The sequence below is a fragment of the Eurosta solidaginis genome, chromosome 1 (genome assembly GCF_040869045.1).
Source record: "Eurosta solidaginis isolate ZX-2024a chromosome 1, ASM4086904v1, whole genome shotgun sequence".
Taxonomy (NCBI): Eukaryota; Metazoa; Arthropoda; class Insecta; order Diptera; family Tephritidae; genus Eurosta; species Eurosta solidaginis.
The window spans coordinates 302,774,160-302,794,693 of NC_090319.1; the positions used below are offsets into that span (position 1 = coordinate 302,774,160).

The 20,534-nt window shown below is 36.5% G+C and overlaps 1 protein-coding gene across 2 annotated transcripts in view; it reads left to right on the forward strand.

Moving 5' to 3' along the window:
* Positions 1–19,384: 19,384 nt before the first annotated feature.
* LOC137237551 (uncharacterized) overlaps positions 19,385–20,534 on the forward strand; it is a 1,245,508-nt gene continuing 1,244,358 nt past the window's right edge. The window contains exon 1 of one of the 2 annotated variants that reach the window (XM_067761305.1): positions 19,385–19,528. The gene's annotated coding sequence lies outside the window, so the exon portion shown is untranslated. Of the gene's footprint in view, positions 19,550–20,534 lie in introns of both variants that reach the window. The other variant, XM_067761304.1, reaches the window with a different exon arrangement.

Consider the following 20,534-nt stretch of genomic DNA (forward strand, 5'->3'; position numbering starts at 1 on the left):
GCCAATAATAATGGCGCCACAGGCTGATGAAAAGAAGAGACAACAAGGAACTAATGGGGTTTGACTTATTTAAATTTTATACCGAAGATGAGGGGGTGGACATAAATGGACATATGCACTTACTAAATTGAATTGAAAAACGCTTATCAGAGAGCTATGCGGCCGACCACACCGAAGATCCTAGGTTAACGCCCCGGGCAAAGCAACATCAAAATTTTAGAATTCGATTAGAATAAATTTTTTCTAAGCGGGGTCGCCCCTCGGCAATGTTTGGCAAGCGCTCCGAGTGTATTTCTGCCATGAAAAGCGTCCCAGTGAAAAGTCATCTGCCTTGCAGATGTCGCTCGGAATCCTGCCAATTTGTCGGAAAAATTAAAAGGAGCACGACGCAAATGGGAAGAGAAGCTCGGCCTAAAATCTCTTCGGGGGTTATCGCGCCTTACATTTATTTTTATTTTTTTTTACCCTTGATCCTTCCAACGAAGTGGTGGCCAGTTCATTCAAGCAATTTCGCCATTGAGCAGCGGTAAGAATATCATCAGAGCTCGAACGTCTTAATCTATTCGCACAATATGTCCTACTCGGCGAAGCAGTGAGACCTTAAGCTTGCTAAGTTCATTATAAAATTTCCTTCGATACTCTCTTTGGAGGTCTATCGGTTTTTTTGTTAGTTGTTAAATAAAATAAAAAATTAATAAAATAAAGTAAAATAAAATAAAATAAAATAATTTAAATAAAAAAATAAAATAAAATAAAATCAAATAAAATAACATGAAATAAAATAAAATAAAAAAAAAGGAAATTAAATAAAATAAAACTAAAAAATTAGAAAAGAAAATTGAAACATAAAATAAAGTAGAATCAATTCAAATAAAATAAAACAAATTACAAAACAAAAAAAAAAAAATAAAATAGAATAATTTTGATAAAATTTAATGGTCCATATGTCCCTGATGATGACTTCAGATTGAAGTCGAAATATCGACCAAAATTAAAATTTATGAATATAAAACAAACCAAAAGGAAGTTTCATTCAATACCGCGGCCTTTCAGCTCAACAAATCTAATCTATATATATAAAAATGAAATGATGTTCGTTCCTGTCCATGTTTTGGGGCCGATACGAGGCCAATTTTATTCGTTCTTTTTTCATATTATAGGGATCAAATAGGAGAAGGTTTTTAGCAAACAAAATTATAAAAAATTTCTAGGGTCTTGAGATATAGGTCAAAACGACGATGTGTTTGTATAATATGGGTATCAAATGGAAGCTTCTGATGGGTACTTAAATATGGGGTACTTTTCGTACGCCTAGGTGACTAGGGTCTCGAGATATAGGCCAAAGTGAGGACCCGGGTACCCAAAGAAGGTGTTTATACAATATGGATATCAAATGAAAGCTGTTGATGAGTTCTTTAGCAGAGGGTAATTTTCATACATCTGGGTGACTAGGGTCTCGAGATATTGTCCAAAACGTGGACCAGAATAACCTTAGGATGTGTTTTTACATTATGGGTATCAAATGGAAGCTGTTAATGAGTACTTCAATATGGGTATCAAAAGGAAGCTGTGCTGATGAGTGGTAATTTTTCTCTGGGTGACGAGCGTCTCGAGATCATTTCATGTGTACAACATTTTTTGAATAAATATACGAATTTTTCGATTTGTGAAATCGTTATCGCTATCGGTATCGAAATCGGTATCAAAATCGTTGTCGACATTATTACTCGTACCCATCCATACCCTACATTTTACATCTTACATCTTACGTCTTACATCTTACGTCTTACATCTTACATCTTACATCTTACGTCTTACATCTTACATCTTACACTTACATCTTACATCTCACATTCAAAATTCCCCCATACCGTGAGCAAAGATGTTTACACATCAAAAATATTCACATATAATAATAATAATCCCACAAATGTGTTTTGTTTTTTTTTAAATTCAGGCGCAGAAACGAATATAAAGGTTAGCGCTATGAATTATTATTCATATCGATTAGTGATTCGTGAAAATGAAGAATCTCACATTCTGAAATGCAGAAGATTGTTCCACTAATTTGTCGTGGATATGTATGCAAAAATTGAGACCGAGCGCTTAAACTATATCAAATTCAACCAGACTAAGTTACGGTCCGAGGAATACATTCACTTACGGGATGCAGTGAATAACGATGGAAATGTGAATGACATTGGTAGAAAGATAATATTACCAGCAACATATACGGGTAGCTCGCGACACATGCATGAATATGCACAGGATGCCATGGCGTATGTTCGCGCTTATGAACGGCCGGATCTATTACTTTTACATGCAATTCGCAATGGAGTGAAATCAAAGACCATTTGTTTCCTGGCCAATCCCCAATTGATCGACACGACATAAATGCACGTATTTTCAAACTAAAACTAAAATCACTTTGGGCTTTATTGTCGAACATAGAGTGTTTGGAGAGGTGTTTTGTTATTTGTATTCCGTTGAATGGCAAAAGTGGGGATTACCGCACGCACACATTTTGATTTGGTTGGTTGATAAAATTACTGTGATATCAGCTGAAATATCGGATCAAACGATTGATCCAGATTTGTTCGAAGTCGTCACAAAAAATATGATACATGGACCTTGCGGTGTATTGAATGTGAACTCTGGGTGCATGATGTATGTTCGAAGCGATACCCACGAGCATTAATTTCGGATACGGTCACATGAAACGATGGATATCCAGCATATCGTTGTCGAAGTTGACAATCGTTGGATTGTTCCATATTGTCCATTGTTGTCCAAAACATTCAAAGCGCATATTAAAGTGGAATAATGTAATTCCGTTAAATCAATTAAATACATTTGCAAATATGTAAATAAAGGAAGCGATATGGCTGTATTCGGTGTAGACCAAAATGACAACGACGAGATTAAAAAATTTCAAATGGGGCATTATATAAGCAGTAACGAGGCGATATGGCGATTTTTTCATTCCCAATACACGAAAGACATCCAACAGTCGTCCATTTAGCGGTTCACCTTGAAAATGGCCAAAGCGTTTATTTTACTCCTGAAAATGCAGCGCTTAGAGCAACAAGTGCACCGTCTACAACTTTGGCTGGCTTTTTTCATTTATGTCAATCGGACGATTTTGCAAGAGCATTGCTGTATGCAGAAATGGCACAAACATGGGATAAATACAGGAAAACATTCCAAAGGCGAAAACAAGGAAACCCAGTTCAAGGTTATCCTAATCTGTTCTCAACAGATGCATTAGGACCCATTTATGCAGTTCATCCAAATAATGCTGAGTGTTTTTACTTGCGATTGTTGTTAATTAATGTTCGTGGCCCAACATCATTCCAAGCTTTAAGAACAATTAATGGTGAATTGTGCGCTACATATCGTGGAGCATGTCAACAATTAAATTTGTTGAAGGATGGCAAGCACTGGGAAGATACGCTTGCCGCTTTAGCTGTAATAGCCAGTCCACATCAAATACGAACATTATTTTCGATAATAATTGCAATGTACTCCCCATCTAATCGATTGGAATTATGAAATAATTTCAAAGATTATATGGCAGATGACATTTTAAACCAAATGCATCGAAATACTGCAAATTATGAGTTGGAATTCACATTGGAAATTTACAATGACGCATTGGTAAGGATTGACGACATTTGTTTGTCGATGTCAAATAAATCGTTAGTTCAATTGGGAATGCCATCAGCAAATCGTCCAATGCATGATATGTTCAAACGAGAACTGGAGCGTGAATGCAATTATGATCCGGGGTGGGCGTGAGCTTAGCACCTGCTAAGCGACCATATATGTATACGATAAGCGAGAGCACAATGGCTACTTCGTCAAAATCAACGACAGCTCTTTTAGTTTGATTTCGATGGTCGTACAGTGAGGATGTGTCGCACGCGCGCTTAAAACAGAGTACCAAAGAGTGCGTGTAACATGTGTTCACCGTTCAGCCATTGAAATCAAACTAAATAAATAATTGATTTTGCTTTCGTGCTCGCTACGCGTTCGTGTTTACTAGCACATTCTCAATTTGGTAACCGTGTAAATGTAGTGGTGCCCAGCGCTGATTATGATTGTAATAAACTAAACACATTTGTAACATCAAATTCAACGAAATTGAATGATCAACAGCAACATGTTTATGATACAATCATGAATAATGTTAGCCATGGAACTGGTGGATTGTTTTTCTTGGATGCCCCTGGGAGAGCAGCCAAGACCTTTTTGATATTAGCAATAATTCAGTAAGATAATAACGTTGCATTGGCACTCACTTCTTCCAGAATTGCGGCTACATTATTGGCAGGAGGTTGCACAGCAAATTCTGCATTAAAGTTGCCTTTGAATATGCAGGTAAATGAAACACCAACATGTAATATTTCAACAACATCTGGAATGGCAAAAGTTCTTTATGCAAGCTCATCGTATGGGACGAGTGTACTATGGCACAAAAGAAATCACTGGAAGCACTTGATAGAACTTTGAAAGATCTACGAGGAAGCCAAACAGTCTTTGGAGGTGCCATGATTTTATTGGCTGGAGATTTCAGACAAACATTACATGTGATCCCAAAATCTACGGCTGCAGATGAAATCAATGCATGTTTAAAATCATCGTATTTATGGAGACATGTAAACACGCTTACACTTACTACAAACGTACGTGTTCAACTACAAAACGATCCGTCAGTAGCTGAATTTTCACAGCAGTTACTCAAAATCGGAAATTGCCAAATGTCTGTCGATCCAACAGGAATGATTACATTGCCTAACAATTTCTGCACTTTTGCACAGTCTAAAGAGGCATTGATACAGAGTGTATTTCCAAACATAGTTCAACATAACAAAAACTATGATTGGCTCAGCGAAAGAGCAATTTTAGCTGAGAAAAATAAGGACGTCAATGATATAAATCCTGCTATTCTGCATCAAATACCTGGTGACTAGTTGCATATAAGTCAATGGACACTATTACTGATCAAGATGATGTCGTTAATTATCCAACTGAATTCTTAAACTCACTCTATTTGCCAGGCCTACAACCCCATAATTTACGATTAACAAGTAAGGAAGGTTAAGTTCGGGTGTAACCGAACATTACATACTCAGTTGAGAGCTATGGTGACAACATAAGGGAAAATAAGAATGTAGGAAAATGAACCGAGGGAAACCCTGAAATGTGTTTGTATGACATGTGTATCAAATGAAAGGCATTAAAGAGTATTTTATGAGGGAGTGGGCCATAGTTCTATAGGAGGACGCCATTTAGGGATATAGCCATAAAGGTGGATCAGGGTTGACTCTAGAATGCGTTTGTACGTTATGGGTATCAGATGAAAGGTGTTAATGAGTATTTTAAAGTAAGTAATTTAAGTGGGCCTTAGTTCTATAGGTGGATGCCGTTTCGAAATATCGCCATAAAGGTGGACCAGGGGTGACTCTAGAATGTGTTTGTACGATATGGGTATCAAATTAAAGGTATTAATGAGGGTTTTAAAAGGGAGTGGTGGTTGTTGTATAGGTGGTCGCCTTTTCGAGATATCGCCATAAACGTGGGCCAGGGGTGACCCTAGAATTTGCTTGTACAATATGGGTATCAAAAGGAAGGTGTTAATGAGTATTTTAAAATTTAGTAATCCTTAGTTCCATAGGTGGACGCCGTTTCGAGATATCGCCATAAAGGTGGACCAGGGGTGACCCTAGAATTTGCTTGTACAATATGGGCATCAGACGAAAGGTGTTAATGAGTATTTTAAAAGGGAGTGGGCCTTAGTTCTATAGGTGGACGCCGTTTCGAAATATCGCCATAAAGGTGGACCAGGGGTGACTCTAGAATGTGTTTGTACGATATGGGTATCAAATTAAAGGTATTAATGAGTGTTTTAAAAGGGAGTGGTGGTTGTTGTATAGGTGGTCGTATTTTCGAGATATCGCCATAAACGTGGACCAGGGGTGACCCTAGAATTTGTTTGTATAATATGGGTATCAAAAGAAAGGTGTTAATGAGTATTTTAAAAGGGAGTAATCCTTAGTTCCATAGGTGGACGCCGTTTCGAGATATCGTCATAAAGGTGGACCAGGGGTGACCCTAGAGTTTCTTTGTACAATATGGGTATCAAGAGAAAGGTGTTAATGAGTATTTTAAAAGGGAGTAATCCTTAGTTCCATAGGTGGGCGCCGTTTCGAGATATCGTCATAAAGGTGGACCAGGGGTGACTCTAGAATGTGTTTGTACGATATGGGTATCAAATTAAAGGTATTAATGAGTGTTTTAAAAGGGAGTGGTGGTTGTTGTATAGGTGGTCGTATTTTCGAGATATCGCCATAAACGTGGACCAGGGGTGACCCTAGAATTTGTTTGTATAATATGGGTATCAAAAGAAAGGTGTTAATGAGTATTTTAAAAGGGAGTAATCCTTAGTTCCATAGGTGGACGCCGTTTCGAGATATCGTCATAAAGGTGGACCAGGGGTGACTCTAGAATGTGTTTGTACGATATGGGTATCAAATTAAAGGTATTAATGAGTGTTTTAAAAGGGAGTGGTGGTTGTTGTATAGGTGGTCGTATTTTCGAGATATCGCCATAAACGTGGACCAGGGGTGACCCTAGAATTTGCTTGTACAATATGGGCATCAGACGAAAGGTGTTAATGAGTATTTTAAAAGGGAGTGGGCCTTAGTTCTATAGGTGGACGCCGTTTCGAAATATCGCCATAAAGGTGGACCAGGGGTGACACTAGAATGTGTTTGTACGATATGGGTATCAAATTAAAGGTATTAATGAGTGTTTTAAAAGGGAGTGGTGGTTGTTGTATAGGTGGTCGTATTTTCGAGATATCGCCATAAACGTGGACCAGGGGTGACCCTAGAATTTGTTTGTATAATATGGGTATCAAAAGAAAGGTGTTAATGAGTATTTTAAAAGGGAGTAATCCTTAGTTCCATAGGTGGACGCCGTTTCGAGATATCGCCATAAAGGTGGAGCAGGGGTGGCCCTAGAATTTGTTTGTACAATATGGGTATCAAATGAAAGGTGCTAATGAGTATTTTTAAAAGGGAGTGGGCCTTCGTTCTATAGGTGTTCGCCTTTTCGATATATCGCCATAAAGGTGGACCAGGGGTGACTTTAGAATATGTTTGTACGATGTGGATATCAAATTAAAGGTATTAATGAGAGTTTTAAAAGGGAGTGGTGTGAAGGCGTTTTCCAGAAAGCGACCAAAATGTGGACCAGGGTGACCCAGAACATCATCTGTTGGATACCGCTAATTTATTTATATATGTAATACCTGCCAAGATTTTAAGGGTTTTTTATTTCGCCCTGCAGAACTTTTTCATTTTCTTCTACTTAATAATGTAGGTGTTACAACCATTTTATAAAGTTTTTTCTAAAGTTATATCTCGCGTCAATAAAACAATCCAATTACCTTACCATGTTTCATCCCTTTTTTCGTATTTGGTATAGAATTATGGCATTTTTTTTCATTTTTCGTAATTTTCGATAGCGAAAAAGTGGGCGTGGTCATAGTCGGATTTCGTTCGTTTTTCATACCAAGATAAAGTGAGTTCAGATAAGTACGTGGACTAAGTTCAGTAAAGATATGTCGATTTTTGCTCAAGTTATCGTGTTAACGGCCATGCGGAAGGACAGACGGACGACTGTGTATAAAAACTGGGCGTGGCATCAACGGGTTTCGCCCATTTTCACAGAAAACAGTTAACGTCATAAAATCTATGCCCCTACCAAATTTTAAAAGGATTGGTTAATTTTTGTTCGACTTATGGCATTAAAAGTATCCTAGACAAATTAAATGAAAAAGGGCGGAGCCACGCCCTTTTTGAAATTTTCTTTTATTTTTGTATTTTGTTGCACCATATCATTACTGGAATTGAATGTTGACAATTTTTACTTATATACTGTAAAGATATTAAATTTTTTGTTAAAATTTGACTTTCAAAAAAAAATTTTTTTAAAAGTGGGCGTGGTCATTCTCCGATTTTGCTAATTTTTATTAAGCGTACATATAGTAACAGGTGTAACGTTCCTGCCAAATTTCATCATGATATCTTCAACGACTGCCAAATTACAGCTTGCAGAACTTCTAAATTACCTTCTTTTAAAAGTGGGCGGTGCCACACCCATTGTCCAAAATTTTACTAATTTTCTATTCTGCGTCATAAGTTCAACTCATCTACCAAGTTTCGTCGCTTTAGCTGTCTTTTGTAATGAATTATCGCACTTTTTCGGTTTTTCGAAATTTTCGATATCGAGAAAGTGGGCGTGGTTATAGTCCGATATCGTTCATTTTAAATAGCGATCTGAGATGAGTGCTCAGGAGCCTACATACCAAATTTCATCAAGATACCTCAAAATTTACTCAAGTTATCGTGTTAACGGACGGGCGGACGAACGGACGGACGGACGGACGGACGGACGGACGGACATGGCTCAATCAAATTTTTTTTCGATCCTGGTTATTTTGATATATGGAAGTCTATATCTATCTCGATTCCTTTATATATGTACAACCAACCGTTGTCCAATCAAACTTAATATACTCTGTGAGCTCTGCTCAACTGAGTATAAAAATTGGAGCACCGATTATTATGCTGCGCAACATTAATGTGCCACGACTTTGCAACCGTACCAGACTCGCTGTGAATAAGCTAATGGGTAACGTTATCGAAGCAACAATTTTGAAAGGGAAGTACAAAGGAGAAGACGCTTTGATACCCAGCATTCTACTGATTCCGACGGATTTACCATTCGATTTCAAACGTTTGCAGTTCCCTATTCGTCTTGCATTCGCTATGACAATTAATAAGGCGCAAGGGCAGTCTCTAAAAATGTGCGGTATTAATTTAGAATACCCAATTTTTTCATTATTCATTTACGCGAAAGATGGAAAAACCAAAAACGTTGTCTACCAAAGAGTGTTACAATAAAATTCGAATGAAATTGTATCAAAGAATTTGCTTTGTTTCGTATTAATTTTATTCTCTTTCAGCAAATCATTGAATTTATCGCCTAGCGAAGTGGGCGAGGGTTGACTAGTTAATTGTAAAATAGAATAAAATAACACAAAATGAAATAAAATAAAAAAAAAATTATAAAAAAAAATTAAATAACCCAAAAGAAAATAAAATAGAAGAAATAAAATAAGATAGAGGTAAGGAAAATAGAAGTTGGGAAAGGAATGGTAAAGAACGGAAAAGAAAGGAAGGGAAAGGGTATATTGACGTCCGTATTCGTTGAATTTCAACCACGTGCTTACCCTAGTTATCATAGATGAGCCCGACTAATGATACCAGAAAGTTAAGTAACTATTCAATAAAATATTTTGGGTTAAGTTTACAAGCCACATCTTCCTTTTCAATCTTCACTTTGAGTTCTTCTGAGACAATAAAACTGGTTTAAACACTTTTGCTTTTTCCTATTAGTTCATAATTGTTTTTCAAACCAGGGTCAGATGTGCTGGTTGGTTGTTGTAGTGAATGTCCTACCTACTCCAATTAGCGCTTATAATACAACTTAGTAAGAAGTGTGAGAAGAAAATGCCGAATATTTAAAATACAAACATGGATTTTATCAGACTGCGCTGAGTTTAAGTATTTAGGAAACCCACCAAGCTTAGTAGCCTGGAGTGCTAATAAACTTTCGAAATAAGTAGTTGAAAGGAGTGTCTTTCCTCTCCGGCAGTGTGCTGCATAATCCGTGCTGCATGTGCCTAATATTGTGGCCCACTGCCAATACTATAAATATAAATAAATAAACATATTTGTTCTATTCATTTTGCTGACGATCCTTTTTCGCTCTGATATGCATAGCCAATTAATGCATGCCGCTCTGAATCAAGCGAAATCTTGTTTCCATGAATGTCATGACGTAAAAATCTAGGTAAAGTTATATAAGCCTACTTGGATAATGAAAAACTATCGAAAATTTAACGATATGTTTTAAAAAGTGTATCGATTTACTAGCGGTAAGTGTTCGATTTGTTATGGAAAAGTTATCGATTCATTTTGAAAATATTATCGATATGTTATCGAGTCCGTATCGAGTTATTATCGGTATTTTATCGAACGCTATTGATTTGTGTTCGAAACGGTATAGATATGTTAAAAATTTATAGATTTTATAACGATTTCTGAATTAATTTGAATGTGAATATTTGTTATCGGCATGTTCTCGCTGTGTTATAAAACAGATGCCGATAGAACTTGAATATAAAAGCGGTGGCCCATCTTTAATCCGTCAATAGCAAGTCCGCCAAAACAAACCGAGAACTCGACAATAAAAGTTCGTTAGCGGTGATGAGTCGATAATTAGATAATAACTTTTCGATATAGGTTGTTACCGATAAAGCCGACGAAGCTCTTCTTACAAAGACCGATATCTATTTGTTTCTGGTTAAGTTACTTCGGTTGTGGTTTAACTTCCAACACTGAGTGAGCTCTAGTGAATTTAGAAACATAAGTTTTCTAGGTGACAGATCGAACTTCACGAGTACTTGGGACGCATTGTTTTACACAGAGCTAAATTGCTGTAGCAGATAACGGAATACTGTTAGAACACAGTGCCAGTAAACAAAAGCTTTGGATTTTATAAAAAGTTAAACAATACATTTAATGTAAAGTATTAAACTTTGTTACTTAACAGCTTAAGAGAAAATATCCCGCAGCTTTAAACTGTGTTTTTTATCTAGGTAAAGCAAAAGTCTTACGGTATCTTTGACATTGTTACGGTAAAGTTTGTATCGTAAAAGCTTTGAGGGGTTGTTCTGTCACATCAGTTCTGCTAACTGCAGAAAATCTGTTAAATGCTTAATAAAGCTGTAAAATTAACATAATGTTACAGACTTTACTCAAAATTTAACATATTTAGTTTAATAATGAGTACTTTCCGATTTTGAGTGCGGCTGTAAATAAACCGGCAAGAGTGTAATAAAGACAGCAACGATTAAAGAGGATACTCAACTTTTGAAGATGTTGGGTGTTCTCAATATCAGTCACGCAGAACATATTAGTCCAATTTCGTTTGTAGTTATGTATGCACATCAAGTAGTTTTTGTTATAACCTAAACATCAAAATTGCTACTTACACAGTTAGTTCCTGGTGAACTTTGAAAGTTAATCCTTAGTTTTATTTTGTATGTGCTGGAGGAGTTTTGTAACCCGATATAGAATTCGTTTGTTGAAGCCGAGCTCATGAAGTACGGTACAAGCTAAGCTCTTAATTGGTTTATCCTTTCTTTTATCGTTGTCACTCTTCTATAATTGATCAAATATAGTAAAACAGTTCCCGTGCGGATTAAAACCTTTAAGTATCAATGCATATAACCGAATGTAGTTGGACTGCCTTAACTGAGGTCATCTAACTCACTAAACAGATATCCCCAATTCGAGTCTTTCCTGAGTAGAAAACCAAAAATATCTTCAGTTTGAAGGAAAAGTAAAAAAAATTTTAGGGAAGCTGAGTTCGTATAGTAGAGATAATATTAAACTGCGCTAGGCTAGATTTCACCATGCTTAATTTTTAAGATTTTTACACCTTGCCCAGCTGTTAGATATAGAGCTATGAGTGTCATCACATCCAATAGACATTCAGTTGTACGCCACTACACTTTGCAGCGTCTGTAAAGCTTGATTGCCTATGACTTGGGTTTTATCCACCGGTGGACTACTATTGTAGTAAAGGTCAATTTAAACTGTTATGTCCTATTTCCACAGTTTGATGTACTGGTTGAGCGGGGGGAAGTACAATTAACCCAAACACAGGCTCATGTATAAAATTTTATTGAAGAACTTGATATGTCCAAGTGAGGCCATGCCTTTGGGCTAGTTTTCACAATGTCAATAAGTTACTAGAAGTGCTTTATACATCTGCGAGAACCGTTTTCGCCTCTAACAGACGATTGCAGGGTTCACTAAAAGCTTCTACTCAAAGAGAAATTTGTTGCTAAATATGTAATACATCGTTAATGTTCTCGGTTATAAAGATACCAAGAGGCATAAAGCACCAAATTGAAGTTAGTAAAGCATCTTGATGGCTTGAAGACCTACATAAGATCAGATGTAAAAATCACGTTAATTCTACTCCCAGGAATGGCTTTAGGACACAAATACGACCATATTGAAACTAGTGGAAAGCTAATCAAAAGGAAGTGGCCTTGAAAGTTTAACTTATGAAGACGTGGCAGGTTAAATAACTTGGGATAGTTTTGGATAGAAAACTTGAATAGCAATGTGTTTTTATAACAGCGTCGGGTAAAAGGTGACACCTTAAGTCACACAAAATGTTCCAGCTATATACCACGGTAGTATGCCCCGTCCTATGTTACAGCAGTATATAATGTTCGACTTAGCTTGAAGGAAGAACCACTCATAAAAGCTCTGGAGACTGTGTTCACCCTTTTTTATTGATTAATTTACATGGTAATCTCTTGGCAATGTTCCATACCGTTGTACCTATGGCGAGCTACCATCATATTTAATTGGCGCTCAACAGTTTAGGTGATTTTGGTCACTTGCCGATAAGTCAAGCCAGCGATCGCTTAAGTCAATTGGGGGCATCAATGGAGATCAAGTCTTCCTAAAAACGCTTTAATAGTTTTGCACTGCAGTGTATATTTATAGCAGCGACTAAAAACCCAAATGACATGCTTAGAAGCTATTTCTGTCTAAACCAACCTTGGTAAAAAATGGAAAAACGAGGGCTCACCTTTCTTAGAGCTTCTAAAGCTCTTCGCTTATAAAATGTATGTCCAAAATACCCGGCTAAGGAACAGTTAATAAAGGTGAATAGTATCCTTGATTGGTATAAGATATGGGCATAGTATTAAAACGTGCACAACTCTGCCGACACTCTTTCTTGAAAAATAATACTTTATAAGTGTCCGGGAGTAGGGCCTGTAGGATATAATAGTAGAATAAAGGGGGCGCTAGATGGCTAACGCGAATGTTATAACAAAATGCAGACAATTGACTCGCGGCAAGAAAAGTCCTTAATCAGATTAGGGCGCAGCTTTATTATGCTTTGTGGAAAATTTCCTTTGATTTTCGTTGAGCTCAGGCTCGAAAATCCAGATTTAACAACTCGTCATCTTAGCTTAGTAGCCGAGTAAAAGCAGGAACTTTTTGATCGTGGTACGGGAGTATCGCAATGAATGAGAATTTTTATAGATGGAATGTGGTAGATTTAAAGTGTTGCCTTTTCATATGCTATGTTCTGACACAATACGTATGGAATACCTGAATGAGGTACTTTTCGATTGCTTAGCAAACTTGGATGCTCATAAATTAAGACCGGGCTTCATTAAACAACAGTGGTGTTTCGTGCTAATCCGATCTAACCTAACTTTCTTTGTCAATTTGGATCTTTTATATGAATCATATTCGACAATCGTTGAGAAAACTATACACATATAAGAATCAAAAAAACAAGATTTAGGGGAATTCAATGGGTTACTAAGAATTAGAGCTTACGATTTCTCGAACATGTTGGAGAAGAGATTTCTCGCGAGTCTCGCCTTCTCGCGAGATTCTCGAATATCGAATCTCGAATCTTGAATTACTCGTAAGGCTTGTGAGGTTCTCGATCTCGAATTACTTTTAAGGCTCGCGAGCTTTTCGACATTCAACTTAATCGATTCATTGGCTGTTTTCTATAGAGCTTACGATTTCTTGTGGAGCACAAGCCAAAATGTCGGCAAAACCACATGTAAAAAACCCCGAAATGTATAGAATATTTCCAATGCAGCGACTGAATTGAAAGTCGAGAAGATCGCGAGTATTACGAGAAATTCAAGACTCGAAAATTTCGCGAGCCCTACGAGTAATTTGAGATTCGAGAATCTCGCGAGAAGCCGTGTTCTTGATGTCTCGTTGAAAAATAAAATATTGCGAACAAAATTATATATATAATAAATATGTTTTGAGTTAAATGTCATTGAAGCAATATAATCAACAAAAAAGTCACAAGTAAAAAAAACCAAGTTTATAAATACTGTCCATACAGCGATTAAGTAAGAATGTCGAGAAGATCGCGAGATTTACGAGTACTTAGAGACACGAGAATCTCGCGAGAAGTCGAGTTCTCGATTTCTCGGGTCTCGAAAATCTCGTTTATGTTCGAGAAGAAATCGTAAGCTCTACTAAACACAGTACACAATTTTAATTTCAAAGCTTCCCCAATCCATTTGTTAACCTCGCCTACTCTTTTGTGAAATTCCGCTTATTTGCAACCTTCTACTAATATTCGAATCACTAAACTGTTGAATAAATAACTCCACTATTAAATAATGCAAAATGGACTTTATTCAAGTACTTCACAAACATGCTTCAAAAAACATGCATAAATCTTATGTCCGTGTGCCATGTTTGTATGGTTTATACAAGGCTCACAAACCTGGTAACAAATTTCGTCCCATTATTGCTGGCTACACCTCACCCATCGCAAATATCGCATCATGGTTGAGTAATTACTTTAAGAATTTAAAAAGTTTCGATAATTTTTCTATAACGAATTCTCTTGAATTAACTGATAAGATCAAAAATATGCAGTTGAATATGAATCAATGCTTCGCATCGTTCGATATAACATCGTACTTTTCGAATGTACCAAGAAATGGTGCGTTGGGCTCTTTAAAAATTTGGTTAGATAGACAAAATATTAATCCATCGGTCGCCAGCGAATTATTTGGCTTAACCTATGCATGTATTAAACAATCATTTTTCCAGTTCAGAGGCGATTTTTATGAACAAACCGAGGGCTTAACAATGGGTTTAAGTATAAGTCCCTTTCTATGCAATTTGTTCATGAACACGGTTGAATAACAACTAATTCATAGCTCTCTATTCCCACGTTTTTATTGCCGATATGTTGACGATTGTTTTGTTATTATTGAGAGAGACAAAATCGAGCAAACTCTCAATCTTTTTAATTCAAAAAATAACGCTATCCAGTTTACGTGTGAATACGAATCAAATAACGAGCTCCCATTTATGGACCTAAAAATCAAACACAATGTCGATGGAGCTATCGAATTCGATATATATCGGAAGCCGACTTCAACTGATCGATTTATTCCAATTGAGTCCAATCATCATTACTCCCACAAACTAGCTGCCTTCAATTCCATGGCTCATCGGCTAGTAAAAGTTCCACTCAGTTATGCGGCATACAAAAAAGAAAGAGATAAAATTGTGAGCATTGCAGAAACAAATGGATATAGCTCTAACAGTATAGAGCAGATAATTAAAAAGCACCACAACAAAAAAGAGCGAAGGGAGAGTAGCTCATTTTTTGATTCGTTGGACGTTGAAAACAAAAAGACTTGGTGTAGCATGACCTACGACTCTAATTATTTTAACGATTTACAAAAATGCTACAGACAAATAAATGTGAATTTGGCTCCTAAAACAACAACAAAATTAAAATCATTACTTACATCCACAAAAGACAAATGCGAAAATTTGGACAAACCTGGCGTTTATTCAATCACTTGCTCCCAGAAAAACGACAACGGGAATGTATGCGGCGCAAAGTACATCGGCCAATCGACCCGCACTGTACGAATCAGATTACTTGAGCACCTAAAATATATTCAGAATATTGATCCGAGAAGTGGAATCGCTGAACATGCTTTAGCGAATGAGCATTCAATAAGTGAGGACGATTGCCAGTTAATTAAGTCGGAATGTAATATTAAAAAATTAAACATTTTAGAATCTCTACATATATATGTAAACAAAAATGATTCTGTAAATCGTGATACAGGCCCACTGTACTCGAGTCTCTTCACAGCATTCCAGTAAACTTAGATTGTTCCATATATTGTTATTACATATTACATACATATGTACATAATTACTTTTGTATTTTGTTGTTGTTGTTTAAACTCTCTTTTTATTATTTTCGCATTGCATTAGCTTTTACAAAAATTTTGAATGTTTGATTTGCATAGGCATACTTTGTATATATTTGTAGACAATGGTTAGTTGATAACTAGCAACTGATGATGACACGTCGCGAGTGTCGAAACAATTGTTTTGCCAAATAAAACAAACATATATATATATATAAACGACTATAAGGAGTTTCAATTTTAATTCTTTATTGTGTGAGTCGTTTACCGCTCTATATTAAGTATTTAGTTACTTCACAATACTACTACTTCTCGACAGATAGCGCGCTTAAATCAAACTCATTGCTGATAGCTCAGATTGTGCTCTTTTATACTCTTCGATTTCCTCGTTCCATACTTCCAGGCGTTTCCAGCATTTACTTAGTTACCAACTATAAAATTATAATTACAGCTACACATGTTTAGCTTCTCATATGCGCGTGTATATGTGAGTGATACAAATTATTGCCTACTTTTGGGAGTATCTCAGATATATGCATGTGTTTGTGCGTTGCTCTCCGCTGCTTGTATGGACATATGTGTAGATATAATGATAAAATCGGCTTAGAGACGATAGTACCCCTTAGTGTTGCTAGTATTCGTCACAATACATATATTTAACAGGCGGAACTCTGGTAGCCCCAAGTTCCTCATAAAACAAGTAAGGAAGTCTAAGTTCGGGTGAAACCGAACATTACATATCCAGTTGTACACTTGAAATGCTGTTGTTGTTTGTTTTGCGTGCATAATAGTGTTACAAGGCTGCGCAATAATACATATACATATGGTTCTATTCTGAACTAATTTTCACTCAAAAGAAGCAAAAAGGATACAGAGGCTAACACCAGTGACCTTGAGAGGGTAATAATGCAATTTTCCTTCAGATATGGGGATTTTCCTACCGTTTATTTTAAAATAAATATATAACAGAACGATAAACATAAACACACAAGTACCATTGTACTAAAAAGCGTTTTTACAAAAGAAGGGCAGGGTTATTAACGAAATTTTCCAACTTTTACTAGAAATAGCTTATTACCTGCATCTACGTACTTTTACAAAATTTTTTATATAAAAGAAGGCGATTTAACAGATTTAGTCCATTTTTACTGAAAATATTTCCTGTTAAAAGGCATACATGTGCACAAAATTTTTCGTTGAGTTATGGCTCCAGAAACATGGGGAAACAATTCCACGCCCATTTTTCAAGATTTGAATTTTTTCCCATTTCTTGTTATAATGGCACAAAATACGATTAGTACAAAACTATTTTTCGATAAGATTTAAATAATTATTTTTGCCTACGACCCTTTATAAAGTCATTTATATAAAAGTGGGCGTGGTCCTTAACTAATATTATCCATTTTTACTAGAAATATTTCCTGCTATAAGGAAAATATATGTACCCAATTTTGTTACGATATGTAAATTTTTCTTCGAGTAATGGCCCCGAAACATAGAAAAATGCTTTGTCATAAAAGGGGCGGTGTCACGCCCTTTTTTTAAATTTGAAGATTTTCTTATTTATTGTTATAAATCCACTTAAATAAATAAATAAATGTTAGGCGCGACAACCTCCGAAGAGATCTAAGGCCGAGCTTCTCTTCCAATTTGCGTCGTGCTCCTCTTGATTTTCCCTACAAAGTGGCCGGACGGGACCTACATGTTTTATGCCGACTCCGAACGGCATCTGCAAGGCAGATGAGTTTTCACTGAGATCTTTTCATGGCAGAAATACACTCGGAGCGCTTGCCAAACACTGCCGAGGGGCGACCCCGCTTAGAAACATTTTCTTCTAATTGAAAAACCTTATTTCTAAAATTTTGATGTTGCTTTGCCCGGGGTGCGAACCCAGGGCATACGTTGTGGTAGACGGAGCACGCTACCATCACACCATGGTGGCCGCCATAAATCCACTTGGGAAATGAAATAACATTGATATAAAGCTCTTTTTTGCATGGATATAGCTTATTTTATTCGTCCAGGACCCCTTTAAAAATCTTTTATATAAAAGTGGGCGTGGTCCTTAACGAGTTTCGTTAATTTTCCTTTAAAGCATTCCGCATAGTAAAAGCCACCTCACTGCCGAATTTTGTTACGATAAGTTTAACGATTTTATATTTATGATTCATAATATTTCTAAAATTGATTTTATCACAAGTGGACGGTGCCACGCCCATTTAAATTTTTTTTCAAATTTTTATCACGTCTCGATATCAGTCCACACGTCCAATTTCAACATTCTAGGTGTGCTATTTACTAAATAATCAGGTTTTGGTGTTTTCCAAAATGTTATATACATAAAAAGTGAGCGTGGTTATTATCCGATTTCACTCATTTTCAATACCAATCTATTCGGGGTCCAGAAAAGCTCGTGTACAAAATTTGGTGAAGATATCCCAATATTTACTCAAGTTATCGTGTTAATGGGCAGACGGAGGGACGGACATGGCTCAATAAAATTTTTTTTCGATACTGATGATTTTGATATATGGAAGTCTATATCTATATCGATTCCTTTATACCTGTACAACTACTCGTTATTCAATCAAAGTTATAATACGCTGTGTACAAGTACAGTTGGGTATAACTAGGAGATGGAGGCAGGATAATCTAAAAGATTTAATGTGTTACCGGATACAGCAACGGCCTTTCATCGATAAGACTCTCCAACAACTTTTTTGGGTGTCTTTATACCTACAAGAAGAAGAAGAAGGTTCAGATCAGCTTAAGGGGGTGATAAACGTTTACCAGGTTTCGAGTATTCGAGTGCTATTTTCTGGTGACGAAAAACGCCTAAGTGCCGAGTTTACTGAACTCCTTTATTAATAAGTAAATAACTGCGGCAAAACGATTTCTATTTTAGTTCTCATTTTTCACGTATGGTTCTGCTTAAAGACATTTTTGCATTTTGAAATAAGTATGTGTGGCGTGTTATAATACGCAATTCTCGATGTACATATGTAATACAATCACACATGACTTTTAAATTGAAACAAACAACATTAACAACTGGTTTAGTAGTTAACCACACTGCTAACTCTATTAATTGAAGAAGTCACTGTTATTCACCATACCACATAAAAAAAAAAAGTTTAACTAAATTGGCTTTTACATATGTATGTAACAGCATAAATGTGTCCCATGTCCTTCTGAAGGGTAACAACGTGAGTAATAACAACAAGTTAAACAAAGAGAACAGCTTGAGTCAAGCTAAACGAGAGAAACAGAAATGAGAGCATAAACGTTGTAGTGAGCACGAAGTGTTTTCAATTTACAAAGCCAATGCGCGTTGTTTACACTTGACACCTTTGTATCCCGAGGACATACAACAAGTACGCTTTGTCCTAATCAATAACGGTTCTATTGTATTGTGTTCGCTCATGTTTTCAATCTGTTGCATCAACACGAGTGGAGCTGAGGTGTTGCTTTTTTTGTTGTGCAAATGTAAAATGTGAAAACAGAAATCAGTGTAAGCGGTCAATTGAAAGCGAATGGTTGGCAAAAAGCGTGCCTAAGTGCGTGAGTGCGTTTGTGCGTACATACATATGTGGAAAAACAAGTGCGAACTTGCATATGCTTGAAACTAATTTGACGGTAAAATGAAAAACTAAATAAGTACGGAAATGTTTTAGTGCAATTTTTGTTTATAAAAATTAATATTGCAGTTACAAATTTTCAAAAAAAATAAAACAAAAAAAAAAAAAATTATTTAAAATTAGCTGCTTACCTATTTTAGTACAAAAAATTTGCTAAGCAATAAAAAAATGCACAAAATTTCACAACAACAACAATTTAATAGTAACTTTTATTAGGTTACCTCTAAACCTCAGAGATTTACTCATTATACCCTCTGCACCCTCCGCCGAGCGCCCACCAACAAACCCATATGCTTGTAGTACCCACCATTTCCGTGGCTTGTCACGAGAGATTATCAACTTTGGCAAATTGAGATTAAGATTTTCGCTGTTTCGCATTTTCGCACACACTCGTCACCACACTCATATAGCATTCGCTAGTGTGTCAGGTCACTGCCATCGTTGGCGCTACCACGACGAGCGTACCAAACTAACTAATTGTTGGAGAGCATAAGCTGCAGCATAAAATCGTGCAGAGGTTGCTATTTGTGTCAGAGTTTAAACGGGATACACCTCATATACTCATCATAAAATAGCAATGATTTTTTACAACGTGGTCGAATTGCGTTGGTCTCGTTTGATTAAGCGATGTTGATGATGATGACGACGACAAGCTACGATGCGTATGTAGAAAACGTTGGCGAGTGCAGTGTTGTTGCTTAACGAGTGCGTGTTGAGTTTGTTGGATCTGGAGTTTTCGTATTCGCAAACGTTTGTATATGCAACAGTTACTTCGTGGCTAGCCCGTTAGATATTTTTTTTTTGTTTTGTCTTATTTTGTGCTCAGTTAAGTCATTGCGCTCGATTTTCATCCGCTGTCGTGTTATCGGCGATTTCGCTTGTCGCTCATAATTCCATGTAACGTCAATAGTTCTCAACAACAAATGCGTGTTTGATGCTGTGGTTATTGTTGTAGTTGTTGTTTTTGTTATTTTTTGTATAAGTATTACATGTACAAGTGGTTT